This window comes from Dermacentor andersoni, chromosome 1, assembly GCF_023375885.2.
Source record: "Dermacentor andersoni chromosome 1, qqDerAnde1_hic_scaffold, whole genome shotgun sequence".
Lineage (NCBI taxonomy): Eukaryota > Metazoa > Arthropoda > Arachnida > Ixodida > Ixodidae > Dermacentor > Dermacentor andersoni.
The window spans coordinates 331,000,415-331,017,405 of NC_092814.1; the positions used below are offsets into that span (position 1 = coordinate 331,000,415).

The 16,991-nt window shown below is 42.2% G+C and overlaps 1 long non-coding RNA gene across 1 annotated transcript; it reads right to left on the bottom strand.

The window, feature by feature from the left end:
* Window positions 1–355: 355 nt before the first annotated feature.
* On the bottom strand, window positions 356–15,391 carry LOC140214236 (uncharacterized). The gene is made up of 5 exons (XR_011891183.1): window positions 15,287–15,391; window positions 13,476–13,581; window positions 10,899–10,968; window positions 1,535–3,541; window positions 356–518 (listed from the first exon to the last, which is right to left on the bottom strand). It is a non-coding gene; the product is annotated as an uncharacterized lncRNA (long non-coding RNA).
* Between the last annotated feature and the right edge of the window lie 1,600 nt (window positions 15,392–16,991).

Consider the following 16,991-nt stretch of genomic DNA (forward strand, 5'->3'; position numbering starts at 1 on the left):
TCGCACCTGCTCGGAGCGAACGCCGGCGTCCGACACCTTGGCCTGCGGTGTTCCGTCTGCTGCTGCATAGGCGCGGCGTACCGCCACGAAGCATTTCGCCGCGGGCTCGCCACACATGGTCCAATCGACGGCACAGGGCCACCGCTGAATCGACCAAGTCACGCGCACACGTGGTCCAATGGCGAATGAACCCGTCACCGCACGTCTTCATTTTTTTTCCCTTTCGCTGATCACAGAGCCCCTCTTTGCAAAGCTTTTATACAGTCGTCCTAGCTTATCGGCAGTGCCTCCGAGGCCAGCAAACGCCTTCGAGAGCAGTTGCTACTTGCTGAAAGGAAAAATGCACGAGACACACTGACAGTGAAGAAAATTTATTTTACACCAAATGTAAGAAATATAATACGTTCACTTCCGGGCCCAAAAGAAAGCACATTTCTGCCCCAGTAAAACAATTGTCTGGATTTTAAAAAAGAGCACTGTACATTGTAAGCATGCCAGTTGCTAGTATTCTACATGTCCTAACACAATGAAATTACTAAATGAAAGAAATGCTAAGAAATCTTATCTCCTTTCATACTGAACTGTAACTACAGAGCCATGTGTTTGAACTGTTACTTTGTACTGACACTCCACACTTTTGCACAGACTATATATTGAGCTCGCTTGACTAAAAGTAAAACTTCATTTGGCCTAGTTGGTACATAATTCTGAACTTAAAACTTACAGCGCAAACACCTAAGACGAACCGCAAAAGGCAGATACGACAGACGCTGGCGCTAACTGACAACTTCTTTATTTCTTCGTCGTCGATGCGTATATATGCCCTAGGCCACACAACTGCACAGGCACACACATTACATTACAGAGATCTCCCAAATTATCACATATGCAAACGTAGGAACTCAAATTCAGATGGGTGCAGGGACAAAGCTATGTCACTGATGCAATTATCATTTTGCCTTTTTATGTGGTAGGCCTCTAAGGCAAGCCGCGCAAGCTCATTCATGCTTTTGCCAAGAATCGACGTCCCATCAAGTCGTGCCTCACAATTTTTGCAAGAGTTTATATGCGCAACAATGTGCACTCTTCTATCTACATTTTTGTTTACTTTTTGTGCATGTTCCCTGCGCGGTCCCTGAAACACATAAGGTCATCTATCAACTCAAGAAAATTGCTTGCAGGCATAGTGTTCCTTTGGCGTTTTCTGCACCGAACAAGCTTTTAAAGCTATGCTCCCGCACCTGCGGAGAGGGCAGAGGAGGATGCCAAATTCGGCATGATGCTTCATACGTGTTGTGCGCGGTCGGTGTGGTTTATACCATTCACTCTCATGTGGTGAGACATAGCTTGGCTAGATAGGGCATTGCGTCAATGAGCGACTCAGGGAACATGCGCAACAAGTAAACAAAAATGTAGATAGAGGAGCGCACCTTGGTGCGCATATAAACTCTTGCAACAATTGTGAGGCACAACTTGATGGGACGTCGATTCTTGGCAAAAGCAAGAATGAGCATGTGCGGTTTGCCTTAGAGGCCTACCACAAGAAAGGCAGGGCGATAATTGCATTAGTAAGATATCTTTGTCCCTGCATCCATCTGAATTTGACTTCCTACGCTTGCGTATGTGATAATTTGGCAGATCTCTGTAATGTAATCTGAGTGCCTGCACGGCAGTGTGGCCTAGGGTTTATATTGCATCGACGACGAAGAAATAAAGAAGTTGTTAGCACCAGTGTGTGTCGTATCTTCCTTTTGTGGTTCGTCTTAGGTGTTTGTACTGTAAGTTTAAGTTGCTTGACTAAGCCATTCCTAATTAACAGTGGCTGGTATAATGAGGCCGATCAGTGGTATTTTGCATGGACTAGCACACAAATATGATAAATGTCAAAGTACTAAATTAAGAAATTGGGACTCGTCACAAACGAGCTACATAATTTAGTGCTGGATTTCTGAGCAAGCTATTAAAAATTATTGTATTTTACGAACCAGAACCCACCTTCTGATTATGACACATGCCATCGCGAGTACCCCCGAATTAATTTGGACAACCTAGGGTTCTTTAACATGCACCTAAGTACACGGGTGCTTTTGCATTTCGCTCCAACTGAAATGCGGTTTTGTTTAAGACTACATTTACGAAAGTTCCAAACACGATCCCCCCTATATTTTTACAGTGGGTGCTCTTTAAATGGAGCCTCAAAGTGCCAGGGAAATTGGTTCCATTTACCAGGCATTATATTTACTGAGAGACATTGCAGAGAGCCAACCAATTATCAGGATGGTGTCCTATTTAAGCGGCAGTTTCGAAGCGATTTTTGTTTATCGAGATTCCACTGTAGTCCATAATAGTGGATGAGTTGTTCTGCATGGACACATTAGCATGGCTACCATGTTTAGTTGAATATTGTGCAAGCAGCAACATTTCACTGTACCCAGTGCAATATATAAAGCCAGCAATGTAACATGTTGCAAATGCAGCCACGAACAAGTACCTTCCCTGATCATATCCAATAGCAGCATCTTTGGACGAAATTAGTCATGCTTTCTCCCGTTTAAGTGCCTTGTTTTCAGAAATCAAATCCTCCTTATCACATTGACCTCCAATTGTGTCATTCCCCGAGCTGAGGTCATTTGAGATTGCATTTAATTGCCCTTCAAATAGCATATTGGTCTTATTTAAAAAGCACATGGCATCACAGTGACCACCTAGACATAGAATTCGAGCTGCAACACAGTAGCAAACATTCTGAGGTAGAAGCCTAACTATTCTTTTGAATTTGGATGCATGCTCAAAACACTGCTATGCAATTGCAGACAGGGCTGATAGTGTAGCAACCAGGACAGATTTAACGGACATAAAGGAGCAAAATTGTGTGAGCTTCGAATTATTCTCTCTGAGGAACCATGCTGTCCAATTATAAAACGGGGATCAAAATAAAGTAATTGGATAGCAAATCTACATTTCATTAAGTAAATAAAATACTGTTCATGCTACCTTCCAGGGTGCACACTACATTCCCTTTCCTTGAATGTGAATTTGCTACCTTTCCATGGGTTACCAAATGTATAGGTGTATTGTTGGTCAAGGGTGGTGGAATGGATATAGGTCTCAGGCTAGAGGAAATATTTCGAGAAGGAGACTTGCCAGGTTGAACAACGAATGTCTCAGGCTGGAGCCATTTGGTTCTCTTGCAAAGATGTTGCCTCCAGCTTGAGACTTCCTTTGTTGGACAACTGTTGATGACTAATTTCGCCATCTTTTCATTTACCCTCGTCTTATTCAACCTATTGCTCCACGCAGGAGCTGCACTTTCTTTAAAAAATAAAGATATTAATGAGCTCAAAGGCTTTGTGCATGGCTGCATCCCCAAGTGCAAAAATTTGTTTTCAATGAATGACAGAGTTGGTACCTTTCTTGAGAATTCAATAGGAAGAACCAAAAATTAAGCTAACAGACTGGTTATGACGACAAGTAAACATGAATTGATGTGGAGTGCCATTTCTTCATTTTGCACCAGGCTTGGGGCCAGCCAGACTTCTTCCTAAAATTGAGAAAATTTTTCTAATGAAATACATATTAAGAGTATTTTCTTCATAATCTGAAAATTTAAAAACATGGTTATTTGGTTATTCATATTTAGTTGGGAACAGTGCGAAGGACACTGACGAAGTAAGGGCTTATGCAGTAATGCCACATAGTGCTGGCTGAGAACAGATTCAATTTTAGAACAGACAAACAGTTAAGTACTTTGGAATGCTTCCTAAAAGCCATAAAAAACCAAAGCAGGAAGCAGTTGTACAAAATAATGTATGTGCATGAAAAATGCATCTGATCATCTGTTCGCAGACATGTATGACATTTGCTTGTCAGTTAACAAAACATGTGTTACACTGAAACATTTCTCCTACAATTTGGCAATTCTGTGAGCTTTCATTATTGCTCGGGTCAGTTGGTTGCTGTTGTTACTGCTACTAGTGTACGGTGAAGTGTAATGTAGATGGGCAAGTGCTACTGACAACTACGAACATTGGCAAATTTTGCTGCACCAGGATAACGCATGCATTGTCCCGCTGCAGCGAAACTTTCCAGTAAACATTCACAGTTGTCTGTAGCACTTTCCCATCTGTCTCGCCTCACACTGTTCCATCTATAGCGCTTCACCATACTGTAATATGCACCACCGACACAAAATTCTGCCCTTCTGAAGTTCTTACTGCTACTTCGCACTCGTCACATTCAGGCCGCCAGGTGTACTGAGCCCAATGCATAGACTGGCAGCTCCTGTCATGGACTTATTCTGGTGTAATGGCACCACAGAAGCAAACGAAGACAAAGACATGCAGGACACAAGTGCCTAACCTCAAGTCTCGCTTTAACAAGAAAACAGACATCATATACAACACATAGTGACAGGAAGTGATGTCATTAATTCAAAAACAAATTCTTTGTGCAATGTAACTGAGAATGACTGATGCATTTGTCCTTTTCGTGCTAATCTGCCAAAGCTTAATTATCTTATGTACATCTGCTCATAATTTCTGGCTACGAGTTTTGATGAACACAGGAACGAACCAATCTATTTTGCAGTGCATCACTATGTGCGAATGAGAGTTATTCCACACAAACTTCATTAGCCGCAATCTCAAATTAATACAATGTGTGTATGCAATGCAAGCATGACTGGATGGGAATGGCTGACTGTACATAACCTCCGTTGCACAGTGCACCGCCTGCAAATTGTGCTGCACACAACAAATAATTTGTTTTCCTGGCTTGTCTTTTTTTCTCATCAGAGCAAATCTCTCATCACATGTTTCATACAGAAAAAAAATGTTTGCCCGTAGAGACCAGCTACACAATTACCCATGAAAATTACAAATGCATAGGAAACAACTGCAACCACTTTTTTACTTCATCTCATTCATTATATTCCATATTCATGCCTAATTTAGTTGCGCAAATCATTGTTTTCTCAGGCCCTTATTAGGAGAGTTTTGTGCTGTAATAAAAGGCAGAAGCCAAAAAAAGGAAAAGGTTGGTTGTGGTTGAAGCACAATATGCATCTAGTGAGCTAGGCCGCAAGCGTTGTGTAGTCTGCTGCCATCATAAGGCCGTGCCTACATTGGACAGATGGGATGCTCTATTAATGCGAAATCAGGGAAATTGAGGGAGTATGAGTCATCCGTGTGAAACAATCCTCCATCACACAATGTTGAATACTGCAAAGAATGTGACTGCAGTCCTGTGTTCCACAAAACTTGCGTTGTAGCCAGGTATTATGACCTGACAACATGCAAGGTAATTGTGGCTTGCAACATTTAAAAAGAATGACGAATGTATCAGTGATCCATTAGTTGCACTGCATAAAGAATTTCTTTTAACAGATATCATCACATCATGTCTCCACCTGTGATTAAATATTGCCTGTTTCCTTATTTTAAAGCTTGAAGTGAGATCCGGTGCTTGTGTCATGTGCGTACATATCTTTGTTTACTTTTTCTGGTGTCATTACACCAGAATTTATGTAACCAAATGGCCACACACTGCTTTTGTCACGTTATAGTGGTGCTTGCAAAGCCTCCCAAACAGCAGCCTATTTGGTCAAAACATGCTTTTGTAAATATGCTCTTCCAAATAGAAAAGCTATCAAGAAGGTAACAAGAATCAAGAGCATTAAGTTAAATCCACTGCAATGCTTTACTTTTTTGCCTTTATTCCTTACACCTAAGTGGATAAGAAAGAGTGTGAATGTTACAGAAATGCACTAAATAAGTTGTTGAAATTATGCAAAAATGTTAACGCAACTAAGCATAGATTTATGTGCAATAATAGACACCAGTCTCAGTTTCTTTCCTTCTGACACAAACATAGTATATCTTATTCCTTTGGCATGAAGGCAAGCATACGTAGACCAGACAAGCTTATATTTGAATGAGAGCCTTCACGATTAAGCACCACTATAATGTGACCATAAGAGTACATACACTGTAAACAGTGCAGATGACAGCCCAAATTTCATAAGTGCAACATGTTAGCGAAAGCAGCAACCATTAACCCAGAAACTAATCAAATCCCAGAAAATAACAACAGGAAAAAAAAAGAATAATGTGTCAGCGCAGCACCTGTTCTCAGAAGTTACACAAAAGTGGTATGCTTGTTAACAAACCTGAAACCACGGCACATTTGTATCTGACCACCCCCTGCCTCTTTATGTGCTTTCGTGCCTTTGACAAGGCATTACTGGATATTTATTTGCTTGTCTGTTGCAAAAACACATCAATTATTAGTCAGTGCACAGTGCACCATGCCATTTATCTATGTGGACTCACTTTGTGGCCTTAGCACTGCTCTCACCTATTCAGAACTAAGGATTGCAAAAAGACTTGTTCTACTTAAATCTACATGCCTTAATATGTGGGTTCTGCAGTTGAAATAGGGTAATTATAAGTAAAATGCATGACATGTTCTGATGAACTTTGTTTTCATAATCTAATTGTTTATTTGGGCACATAACCAGTCAGATCATTTGTACTAAAACAAGAAAACAAATTCAACACACTGGTTTATACTGGTTGGTGCTCTATTGACTTTAGTACACACATTGAACAAACGACAGGCAGTGAGGAATACCAACAACCACTAACTTCCACACGGCATTATTGGTCACATGTGCACAATATAGCTACAAAAACCCAAATGAAAGTAGACAAAGAAAAAAGTACATTTTAACAGAAAAAGAACAAGACAAAAAAACTTCTTTTGGTAGCTAAGTCACAATCAAGGTGTAAATGACAGCTATAGTTTGGCAAGCACACATGTAGTTACTTTGCTCAGTTCCTCGATATCCCTATTTCTTGTTTGACAGCAACACCAACGGGACATCTACGCATATCTATTGCACATGCCATTTTTGCTCGCTCCAAACTCCTTTCGTGGTTATTCATTTAGTGCCTGCTTCGCCTGTCCTGGCATTGCAGGGGGGGTATACATTCTGTGTAATGTAACTTACATTCAAATCAAGCACACAAAGCAGGGAGGGAATTATCTTTGAAAACTATGCAAACAATTGTAGGATGAAAAATCTTGCAGTCCCTTTGGTCCAAGGAAAAAACAATGTGAGGCATCACCTATAAGTAAAAGGAAATTAATAAACCTTTTTAGTGTAATCTCTTTCTTGTGAGGTATGATGATAGCCTGATATGAATTTCTCTATCTCTACATGTTTGGAACAGTATATGCTTGAAATAATTTTAACTGAAGAGATTTCCCAGTCTTTTAAATCCTGCCATTGCAGCTTACCCTTACTCTCAGTAATACAAAGCCTTTTAGTATGACTTCCTATTACAAATCTAACTGCCATATTTTGAACATTTTCAAGCAGACCAGCTGACTCAATATTATGGGGATTCTAGCAAACATGTACTTATTTGATTAGTGAATGCACATAAGCAAAATACAGCTGTTCTTTGAGGTTTTCGGGAAGCCAACAAAATGTGTATGGGTGGACACACGACAGCTACTACACCGATAAGCATCGTGGCCAACCAAAATTAAGTTTATTCCTATATGGGTGGGCACGGCGGAGTGTCAGCAGACAATGGTCGGCTTTTTCTGGAGTCATATACAAAGGAACCCCAACATAGCGAATGCACTAAAATCAGCAATTTGGTTTGTTGTACTCAGATTCGACCGTTTAGTCAAATAAGTACATTTGCAAATGGATTGTTTTCCCACGGAAAGGGCCGCAGTCAGAAAACACAAATCTGAATGAGAAAAAAATTTTGAATTTGAGAGTCAGCGACCAAAGATACGGTTTCACGGTGTGTTAACGATACCTACACATAGGTAGCATGAAGCAAACCCAGCCTTGCTTTCGCATCCACCCTGTCCTCTTTGATACTGCCACACACAGTGGAACGACACTATCATGAAAAGTGCTGGCAGTGGAGGCGAATGCTTTGTCTGTCTCAAACTTCAATGCATCTCTGAAACTACAGATTATGCAACCCTGTGTACTAAACACGTGGGAAGACTGTGCACATAATACCACGCCATATCAGCACGTCTAGTCTTTCCACACGCAGCAGATCACCTCTAGAACAGGGTGTGCAGGCTGCAGATGTGCTCAGCTGCGCTCACAGCCATGGCGCTAGAAAAGAAGACGCACGGACTGCGCCCTTCTGAGGGCCCCCTTAAAAGCTCAGTTTGTCATTTTTTGTTTCTGTAATAGGCTAGTGATAAAAGTGAATTTGCTTCATGCCTATTAAGAAATGTTGTACACATGGTAGAAAAATTATGAAAGTAGAACATTTTATTACTTTTCACCCCTCTCAGTTGGAATATCGTACAAATGCATAAGCAGCCATTTTTGCCTTGTTTCATCTAAGATGTTTTTTTCATGCTGAAAGAAAGGCATGTGTTTAAAAAATAAGCTTGGTTGCAACATGTAAAGGAATTGTGTAATGTCACAAGGGTTCCTGAAATCAAAATATATGTGTGATTTCTTTGCGACTGGAACACTCAAAAGAAAAGCTACCTTTTAAACAGACTAAAACAAAGCCACAGCACTTGCACCCATACTAAGCCAGGGACTGTATCAAGCTGATATGAGAAGACTTTCAAGAAAGAATATTTCCCGGTTTGGTAAAATTCTTAAAACAATGGTTAATACCTGGCCCCACGCCTTAAATCTAGAAGGAATAAAGTTTTTAAGCTACTCTGTGTTCTTTCTTGAACCCAACAAATGTGCCTAGAAAAATGGGTCAAGTCTACATCTTGTCGCATCTGTGGCAAGGTGCGAACAAAAAACTTGCTTTAGCTGGCTGCAGTGCTCCCTGCGATGAATATTCAGGCAGAAAATTGTTACCCCAGTGTGACTGTGCACCCAAGAAAACAAAATGTGGTAGACTACATCAATGCAAACGGAAAAATCTTTAGTCCATGCTTGCTGGCAACCTGTGTCTGTATTGGCCTTTAGGAGAATTGTGGCCCCCACGTGCTGGAATATTTCCGTGGAATAGAAAACATTGTGTGATACCAGCTATCAAGTGCTACCATCAAGTAGCTACCAGCTACTAGCTATCAAAAGAGCTATAGGCAATTTTGCTGCAATAACAGTACTGTTTTTATAGCATTCGTTGTGGGGAGTGCGGCTTGCCCCTTTTGCCGGAGTTCTTGCTGAACGGCGATTTATTATCAGTTTGTTATATGTGGAACTTGAACAGCTTATATTTTTGTCTCCTCAATCCACACTTCTGCTGCACTTTTGTCAGCATCTCCACACAGGGTGTCTTGACTGAGGTCATACCAAGTAAGCACGCTACAAGCCTTGTGTGCATCGTTTTCATGACTCTTTCGATGACCAAATTTCATTCTCAGTGACTTCATCAACTAAGTATCTAGCGGCAGCTTGAACATGGGTACTCATGAGAACTCGCACCAGGCTTGGTCAAATACGTCCAGCACTGCAGCACTGAGTAGTGAACCATGCTGTAAGAGTTGGCAACTAAATTGCCACCTTGTGATTGAAACTTTTCATCCTTACAATCAAGGCTTCAATTGCCCAGCCAGCGAGCTGCAGCAAAGGTGCGAACTATAGTCATAGTCATCTGATGTCACATTCTATGTCATAGCGATGGCAGGTGATCCCTCCAGTGGTGGCCCTCAAGGCCAACAGGCATCCCTTTCTATGCACGTGCTTGTGTAGGACTGGGGAGATGGTGCCAGTTTGTTCTTCAGCATTAACACTGTTCACGCTGTATCAGGAACACATTTTCTTACTCAGTGCAATAGCCCTTGAACCTACATAATTGCCAATGAGTCCTTTGTCGACCAACCTTTCCTTTGCCATGTCATTTGCTTCTGCCTTGATGTCACAGCAACTTCAGCTATATGAAGCAATGATGGTGTTTGAGTACCCACACAGCCTTGCAGCTTTCCAACCTGAACATTCCTTCATTAAAAGCTGACATGATTTGGTCTCAGCAGACAGCTCAGAGTTAAAAAGAAGCCTTAAACTTCTTTCAAAGTCATTCTAACCTTGTCAATAATCCCGTGCCTTTTGATGTGTTATTCAGCATTGTCCAAAGCAAGTCGGCTCTTAAAAATCAAAATAACAACTTTGTGAGGCCACCTACTAGGCTACCACTGTCTCTTCAGCCAGCCTGAAGTGTCTTGCAGCCATAAAAGCTGGAGTGCACAAAAAACGACAAAGAAAAGTGTGGCAGACAAAATGCTCATGGAAATCCATATGTTTATGGACTGTTACACTGACTGAAAAAAATGGTGGCTTCCCAATACAGTCTTGATGTACGTAGCTGTTTCAGTCATGAAGAAACAGCCAGTTGCGCAGTCCTGCACAAGCACAGTGTACAGATGCCCATGGATTAAAATTTGTTGTGTGTGCATGTGGTACAGTGTACCACATTTCATGTTCCTGAGGCTGCAGTACACTGGGAAGACTGGTTGCAACTTCAATAGTAGGCCCTTAGAGTATTGCAGCCCTTTGTTCATATTTTGCTGCAGATTGTATCAAATGCGAATGCAAACTGTTTTGCAGGACATGTCAGTTCAGTTCAAGCAATTAGACAGAGTAACCCAAGAAATAGTTTAAGCCTCGAAAAGGTCTTAATACAGTTTCTAGTTTAGTACAGGTTTTCGCCTGATGTTTTGGCTTCTTCTACGGTATAATGCTGTTGCTTGCTAGGTACTGGTGGTGTGATGTGCACACTCTCTTGTGTTGCTATAACGACAACTTGTAAAAAAGATTTTCCTTCCTAACAAACATTTGGATACAGTGCCTGTGAGCTCATCTTTTAACCTGTTTTTCATTTGATCTGTGCATTTACATTGAACGTAAACTAGAAAATATCAGTACTGAGAATCACAAAAGAACACACCTATGTAACGATTCCGCCGAGATCGTTGGAGTGGTCCAGCCACAGGATGCAACGCAGGTAGAAAGGCCTCCTGAGTTAAAGCGAAATAACAATCTTGCAAGATGCGAATAAAAAAATTTATTCTGTGAGGCTTTTGGCATGTATACTAATTACCACATTTGTATGTAAAATAGTTTTGCATAATAGCTGAGCAAGGTTAACGTCTCGCCCTGTGACTGTCAGCCAATGCTACTCATGGCAATGGTGGCAAATATGGCACATCCTTTCAAATGGAACTTTTGTGGGTTACATGAATTTAAAAGAACTTAGGTTTACATAATACATAACACCTGTGGTTAGAAGGATGTCTTGCATGCAGCACCAATGCCACAAGTGGCACTGCTTAGCACTTCCAGGGCCAGACTTAGTACATTAACAATACAAATGTGCAACAAAGTGAACAGGTGGTTAGCTGCTGCTATAACTCCAAGATTGCATGCATCATGTAGATGTGAATGCAGCTCCCATCAGGAGCGAGTTGCCCTTTAGTGCACTTCACTTCTCTTCCTCTTTTGTCTTCATTGCATGTTGGTGCCATATGGTAATAATGAACAAAAATTAAGCACTTCAGTTCCCATTCTTGTTTTACTACATGCTGTAAAGTCATCTAAGTGCGCTTAATACTCTTAAGAATGTACTTTAGCCATTTTGTCAATATTTTTCGCTTGGCTTCACTACACCTTAATGTAGTGCAAATTCTAGACAATGCTTACAAAAAAACCTACTCCACACAATAACAGCTCCAATTAAGAGTACACAGTCTATGGCTTCGAGATGTGTACATACAAACTTTATACATGGTTACAATGAAAATATAAGTGGCTGTTCTAATATGCACACTTAGCATACTGCATAACAGTCACCTGGTTCCAAAATGGCTTTTTGTTATCACACATAAGACGGCCACAACCATAAATTTAATTCTGGCAGTAACTTAAGCCACGGCCAAAACCTTCATAGTGCAATCAATGAAAATTTTCGAATTTAGAGCAGTTAGACATAAACAGGGCAAGTAGTTTTAAAGTGTTAAATAATGAACTGTTATGGAATATGGCGGTAGAAGGACATGCGCCTGAAACATAGGTACTGTTTATCATATAAGCACATTCTTATATTTTTGCTTACTTCCCTAGGGATTGCATCAAACAGTTTGCTTGTGTAAATTTTGCTACGTGGCTGTATCGTATTAGCCCTTATCTTTTCACATTTGGCTTACTGCAGCTTTATGCACATGCATAAAGCTACTACTGCTACCACTCTACTGCTACACTACTACCTACTACCTACACTACTACCTTCAGCTGAAGGCCAAGTACTATGCTGTCCAACATACATGCATTTAACAACACCAAACAGTAGACAGAGAATGAGCAACTCTTTTAAAAAGTGCAGTTATTTGGAGACACATTGATATATATCTGGAAAACAGATTTTTGCTAACATTATAACTTAATATAATTGGTACTGAGCATAATGCATCTTGCAATAAACTTGCATTTACCGGACACCACTATACACACTGCGACCTCTGCAGCTTCTCCACAATCTGGCACAATGTGCTCAAGCTGCCTGTAAACCCTGGAAGGGGTCTATGATAGTTTAAGAAGCTTAGCAAACATGAGAAGGACCTAAAATGAAGGTCAGAGAAGCAAAGCAAATTTTTAACCATTCCTCTCTATGTTGCTATGAATGTCAAGGCTTACGCAAATGATGTATTTGAACTGTATTTTTAATCGTGCAATACTAGAGAGCACATTTTTGCAATAATAATGTGACAGAGAAGAATGACAGAAACTAACTTAATGAATATTTTTCTAAACTTGCATGAGGTTTTCTTCATTATGCTGATGCACACACCTGCATACCTCTACTGTGAAGTCTTGTTTCAGTTTATTTTATTGTCACATAGTAATTTACACCATACACTTGTCCTGAAATACATCACGTTGGGCTCCTTCAGTATTTTTTTCTTACTGGAAACACACAGGCCTATACAGGGCAAGCACTCAATACATGCAAGACTGCCACGGGAATGGCCACTCGAGGTCGACTGTTAGTACAGCGCAAGAGACGAGGACTGAAGGAAGAACACAACACAGGCGCTGTCACACAGAAACATACTCAAGGCACTTTGCGAGATTCTCAGGCTTCTTTCATGCTCTAAAAACACATTATGTAGCACATATTGAGCCACAGATAGCTGTACTGGAAAATTTTCACGTTGCTCTACAATTTTATAATTGAGACTGTATATCTAATTACATTTGAGAAGTTAATTAATTGATTAAGACTAATTAGGTAATTAGGCAAAATGCAGCAAATCCAAGTATTTCCAAGAGACAGGAAACAACATTACATAGGTTCTGTGCAGCTAGGTGGCATATTCATATTTTTAAACCTTTGCTAAAGTTACGTGGGATAACCTGCATACCTCCTATGGAACAGGTGTCACACCAATCACTCTAAGTAATGCCGCTAAACTAGCCATTGCGCTCAAAACATACAGGGTAAAAAAGCAAACTCTAGGTAAGAGCATACCAAGGCCTCTATTGCTGAAAAGGGAAACTGATGGGAGGCACCCGATCTCCGGCCATGAAGCTGCTTCATCCTCACAGTTGGCAATGAAACGACCGCAGCCGCAGTCCTGAAATAAAAATGAAAAATTTGACACTACAATGATCACACAGAACACAAAAAAGCTGGTCACAAGCTTATCTTGGAGAACATCTGCTGCTACATTAGGTTTTGTATATTCGTCAGCTTATTGTTAAACTAAGCTTGCCAATATTTTATATCTTAATGGCTTTGCTCTTTACAAACCAATACCTTTGCCCAACTCATGCACATATGCACTACTTAAGCTATGAGATGTTTACTGATCCCTTACAATGAATGGCTTCTAAGACAAATTATTTCACACGAAAGGATGCATAACTTATGAGTGTTACTGACATTGAATACCAAGGTAGTACCTTTTTTTATAGACAATGGCGGACTTGAAGCACATTTTTCTCACAGATACAGGTTACAGGTTGATCGGTCTGCCTTTTTTTTTTCACCAGCAACAGAAATTTTGTTATTAATACTCGTGCAATATAGGATGACGCTGTGATGTGTGATATGATCCTGAGTTGAAAAGCGCAACTTCTTTGTGTGAATTTGGCACCTAGAATTCAATACTAAATATCTGTACCCAATACGCAGTGGCACAGCAGCAAAGTAATTGAACATTAAACAAGTTCAGGTATCCAGAGCACAGCGCCAGCTGTTGAATAACAACATTGCACAAGCATCGACTATATAGATATAGCGTAGTAAGTGCACCGCAGGCGTAATGGCGGCCTCAGCACAGAACACAGGCATGGAGCGACGCGCCCGTATGACCTATCACCGGCAATGCTGTCGCGTAAATTGATATATCTCGTCACGGCACGGGCACAGTTTTCTGCCCGCCGAGGTGCCGCCGCCACTGGTACTCACCTGCTCCGGCCGCCGAGGTTCAAGTGACAGCGTATCCAGTAATCTGAACCCAAGCAGGACACCTGTTACCGCCAAGCAGTACGCTAACAATAAAGAGGTTCTGATACTCTGACCGGCAGCTCATGCGGCGTTCACCCGTAGTGCCGTTGGAAGCTCACCACACGCTTTTAATACCACAAACGCGCCGCCGACATTTCACGCCCGTAGATCAAAGTCGACGGGCGCAGGCTCTACATGCTACGTGCCGCAGTCGCGCACTGCCTGCACAATCAACGACGTGGGTGCGAAGAGACACAGACGATAGAAAGGAGCGTACTGGCAAATCTGCACAATGCGCGCTAAGTGGGCGACCTACTGCACACAATCGCACGAGCTAGGGGATTGGCGCCACGTACGCGCCAGCTAGCAGATACCGCGCACAAAGAAGCGCCGCCGGTTCTCGCTCAAATGATCGCTGTACAAACACTCACACACGCGTACCGCAGTAAACCCTTAACGAGCCGCCACATTTTCAGGCCGCGGTTAGGCGGCGAAGCTTAGCTCACCTCGCACTGCACGTAACTATTATGGTAGTGGCTTGCGCTTCGGGGATTATGTCGAATGCTCACATCCGCCCAATTAAAGACGCGGCAAAGTCCCTCATTATATAAAATCCTATTTTTTAAGTACACTCGCTTGACTCTGAGCACTCAAGTCGATTCGATTACGACAAAGCTCGAAGAAACACAGTGATCGTGCAAAATGGTTCTGGACGGCCAACTGTCGCGCCATGTTGTACCGAGACCTTCAATAAGTCATATCAGCGCGTCTCCTCACTTAGAACGCATGTACACTCATAGAACATGTAATAATCGTTCAAAGTCACTTACCGTGGAGTCTTGGGGGTTCAAAGCAGTGAGAAACATCAACCACGGTAGAAGAATGTGCCGTCGCTGGCAAATGGCTGCTCGATCACAGCTTTCAACGCACGCGCGCGCGCTCCGAAGGCTGGTGTTCCTCCGCGCGTAGTTCCGACTTCGGCGTCCTCTGCAGCACCAAGGCGCGGCTACTCCGAACAGAAAAACAGCGCCGACACACATTGCGCGGGATATTTCGAATCTGACTGCAGAGATAATCCTACTGAAATTGTCGCTGCGGCTGACTGCCTTGTTGGTCATGGCTGAGTTATTCTTTTCTCTGTTTGGCTCGTCTCAATTTCCCCTACGCCACCGTTATTCCTTGAAAACCCCCATTTTACAACCGCCATGCCCCATCAAATGGGGTCGGGGGTACAATAATGGTTCTAGCTTATTTTACTTCTTCTCGTGGGAGTACTCATTTTAAGCTAGGGGGGAAAAATGGCATATCAACTGTTAAAACGCCCATATGGGCTCATTTGTGTTTACAGTGCAGATCATATCCGTTACAGGCAAGACATTGGAAACAAAATTTAAAGAGGCGGAGAGAGAACAACAGCGTTCCGCGTATACACGAACAGCACATCTTGGTGGATTCTAGAGGCTTAACAAAACTCACGAAGAAGATTGAGAGAACAAACGATGAATGGGCGTTGTGCGAGAAGACTTTTAGTTTGTTGTGCTTACGCTGGTGTGATTGCGCAACGTATATACGAACAACTGAGTTCTAAAGGCCCGAGACCGTATCGTCAAGAAGCGAATTTTAATTGTTCAGCACATGCGTCTTAGTGATAGAGTCCTGCAAGGAAAAAATTAAAGGAGCGCGTGGTGGTCTTCAAGCAGCATATAACATACTTGTGCACTTGGTCCGTGTAGTTGGGGTGATAAAGCATCACACAGCTCGCATGACTGCGAAGGAAAGGCTTCGACGAAGGCTTATACGGTGGTTTGCATCGTTATGCCACGGCGTGCTAGCCCAGATGCTTGAAGGATGAATAAAAAAACAAGACTCGACGAAAAAGAAGTACTAAGCAACACAGAAAACGAGAAGGAAAGTCAATCAGGTTACCGTTGCACCTAGTTTTCCAGCATGCGCTAAGGGAGAGGGAAGCCACAGGCTGTCATTGGCCAGACATTGTCTTTGGTCTTTAATATAATGCCAGTGAATGAATTAATCCTGTGGTTTTACGTGCCAAAACCACGATTTCAATATGAGACACACCGTAGCTGGACTCCGGTTTAATTTTGATCACCAGGGGATCTTCAACACGCCCCCAATGCACGGGACACGGGCCTTTTTGCATTTCACCCCCATCGATACTTGATCCCGCGGCCTCGTGCTCAGCAGCTCAACACCATAGCCGCTAAGCCACCACGGGTGGTAATAATGCCAGTGGATGATGATGTGTTCTGTGATCTCGTCATGTCACAATGATAAAAATTACCCAAGGCACCAACCATGCATCATGCGATACGAAGACCGCATTCGTTTGCCAGAGCGATCGATGCCCAGCCACACACGACACATTAGGGTGGTGCCAGGCGGCAGCCAAAGGCGCAGTGAAGGGTAAAGGATAATGCAGACGGCAAGTTGGCACATTTCACTGAAACGTCCTAACTCGGTCTCCCCAAAAGAAAGCAAGTAACAATGTTACGTTCCGTTCTGGGACATAGCATA